Source organism: Miscanthus floridulus, chromosome 9 (assembly GCF_019320115.1).
Source record: "Miscanthus floridulus cultivar M001 chromosome 9, ASM1932011v1, whole genome shotgun sequence".
NCBI classification, from domain to species: domain Eukaryota; kingdom Viridiplantae; phylum Streptophyta; class Magnoliopsida; order Poales; family Poaceae; genus Miscanthus; species Miscanthus floridulus.
In genome coordinates this window covers 35,951,473-35,954,505 of record NC_089588.1, presented here as the reverse complement: position 1 = coordinate 35,954,505, position 3,033 = coordinate 35,951,473, and the positions used below count along the sequence as shown (strand labels likewise).

Below are 3,033 nucleotides of genomic sequence, written 5' to 3'. Positions count from 1 at the left end.
CATGGTTAGTTATGCTATAGATGAAAATATGTATACTAGAGTGTACAAAAGATTTAGTAATTAAGAAATGACTTATGACTCTTTTCTCTTAACTAACCTCTTGCCTAGCCATACTACATTTATGTGTATCTATTTGTATCTCTGGTATATTATTAATGCCTTACACTTATCATTTATTTATCATTTTGACTTACCCTGTTATAGCATGAGAGTTGAGTTAATGATTTTATCATAAGTATACATATTTATCAATATGTCTAGCCACCCATCGCTCCTCCCTGTGGAAAAATATAAATAACGATACCTGTTATAGTACCAAGTGAAATGCTATAATGATATATTATCTGTGAGCTTGTGGATACTTAATATATATAAATTTACAAGTGTTCTCAATAATTACCAACAACACATTTCTGACACCATTGCTAGGGATGATAACTTAGTAAAAAACGAAGGTATTTTCCCTCTCATCTCCATGATCGAAACGATTTGGTTCTCGATTTAGGGGCACCTCGTCACCTCCGTCGCGCCACATGGCCATGCTTTGCAAGCGTACATAGCTAGGAATGTCCGACATACGGCCTAGGTCGGCAATGCCGCTCCTTGCCCAACCAAAGTATGCTCTTCCTCTTCCTCTCCCGCTGTCTTCGAACTGATATGTTTTTTTTTTATACCGAGGGTTCAAGGTCCGATGGATGCACGATGACATGCCTTAGGCTTTCCAAACCTGGAGATTGGGACTGGGACCAACCACATCCCTGATCGTGGCACTATAATATAATAGCCACCAAATACTGATACAGTCATACGCTCCATATCCTCTGGCTCAACGCGGCGCTGATGTCTCCGTTGTTGTGTCAAATCCCGCAGATCCAGTGGTCGTTGCGGCCTATCCCTACTACAGCACTGCGATGGATGACAGGGAAACCAGACCAATGCTTCTACCCTCTCCGGTGACACCATTGTTTAGTAGTTTATCTTTAATAGTTGTTCATATCTTGGACTCCTTTCTGACCTCTTGACCACTTGCACTAGAAGTTAGAACTAGAACCTTCATATCAATTACATGATGATGTCAGCGGGTTCCAGTTCAAATAGTTTTTTATTTCAAAATTATAGTTACATCCGCGACTCCATGGTGCTTCCTGTGCAAGCATGAGCATGTGAAAAAAATCATGTGCCTGTTTCATCATTGTTTTTGTTAACTACATATAGTGCATGAGCAATAGTTAGCATCAACAGTAAAAAAATCCTATCATATATTTAGCTTTAATAGTATAGATCGTTCTACTTTTCAAGCATGCTCAAGTTCAAGTATCAAACATGCTGCCCTTCGCAATATTCTCTCGCCTACATGGTATATGCGGTTGTAGAGTTCAGGAGGAGCAGACCTTTCCAGTGCTCTCTGCCATCGCTGTGTCTCCGCTGGATTGTTTGAGCTATCTCTCTCTTGCCTCCCGGCTTCACCTTTCGCCATATGCTTCTTTTTGCAGGCTATTCAGTTAAGATGACAAAGTTTTTGTTTTTCTTCTGTTGTACCGCACCTCTAATGATTATTGGAAAAGACTCAATATCTTTGACAAGACTTACAATTGCTAATTTGGACTAAAGGTACATACTATATCCACGCATGCATGTGAAAGCTATGTTTTTTCTGATGGGCCATATAACGATGTCACACTGCCAAATGACAATTGTCCTGGTGATGAAAATCTTTGTTGGTGTAAAGCGTGTGATGAAGATTACGTCTCATGTTACTTGGAAATATAGGTTCTTGATCTTGAAAGTTCCAGGGCATATTCACGGAACTATATGTATTGCTAATCTATTTATTTAGAATGTGTTTGTATGTACTGCTGATATATTTATTTATTTATCATATAACGTCCCCTCCCTAGGTTCTGTCAAATGCTCTTTAACTGAGATAGACATAGATAGGTCATTCTTTATTAAAATTAAAGGATACTATTCTCAGTGATGTCAAAAAGGGTCAGATTGGTAATCATGCATTTTTCTTCTTTGTTGTGCTCTTCTGAGGTTTCTGGGTTAAGGGGACATCCTTCCATGTGTTGATGCTTCATGGATTCAACTGCCAATCTAAGCGTTTTGAAGAAAAAAAACAAAGGTAAAAACAATGAACTTCAATTAGAAAATCACCTCTATTGGTGATTGATTCTTTCGTATTGGACCAATAGAAACTACTCTAGTGGTATATCATGGCTCCTTATCCTATATACTGCATTTTTTCCATGCCTTTATTTTATTAAATAAAAACAATGGCTACAAGTTGGTAAATCAATGTTCTAACAAGCTTTACCAAGTTCATTCCAAATCAATGTCCTACATTTTTTGCATAGGCCTTCAAAATTGTATGTAGTCACTCCTTTACCTATATCTGTTTGCTGCCACTCCTTTCTACTTGTACTAACTATAAGGTCTTCTTCCCTTTTGCATGAGGATCTTCAGGACATTGAAGAGATTCTACACTCTGCCATTGTGCCAATGATACTTCACAAACCTCTCTTAACAAAAGGTAAAAAGAAGAATTTGAGAAGCATCTGAAGGTTCCATGAAACCAGTTGACTATAATTGACATTTTTACTACATTTGTTTAGGCCCAAACATTGGAGAGGGCATTGAAATGAATCTTCAAAGGCACTTGATCGAAACGTCTGAGCGAGTGCATGTATCGTGGTCTGGTAAACTTCCACCAATAGTTTATATAGAGGATCCATGTTTGAATATAATGAATAAGTGTGTCTTTTTCCAGAAAGAATGAGTGGACTATTTTTAGTTATTGATCCCAATGTTGTGTATAGTTTTTGAACATATGTTAGTTTAATGTGATCCAGTCGCATTTCTGCAGTTGTGCCATCATGGACCTAATATTGCTTATGGGTCACTACCGGAAACAATAAATATACCGAGTGTTTTTTGGTTTGCCGAGTGCATTCTATCGGGCACTCGGCAAAGAGCTGATTTGCCGAGTGTAGTGAAGAAGACACTCGGCATACATATTACACTCGGTAACAA

At 38.2% G+C, this 3,033-nt stretch overlaps 1 long non-coding RNA gene across 1 annotated transcript; it reads left to right on the top strand.

Annotated features, from left to right (window-relative positions):
* Positions 1 to 1,638: 1,638 nt before the first annotated feature.
* LOC136481733 (uncharacterized) lies at positions 1,639 to 2,776 on the top strand. The gene is made up of 3 exons (XR_010764832.1): positions 1,639 to 2,125; positions 2,467 to 2,533; positions 2,616 to 2,776. It is a non-coding gene; the product is annotated as an uncharacterized lncRNA (long non-coding RNA).
* The last annotated feature ends 257 nt before the right edge of the window (positions 2,777 to 3,033 follow it).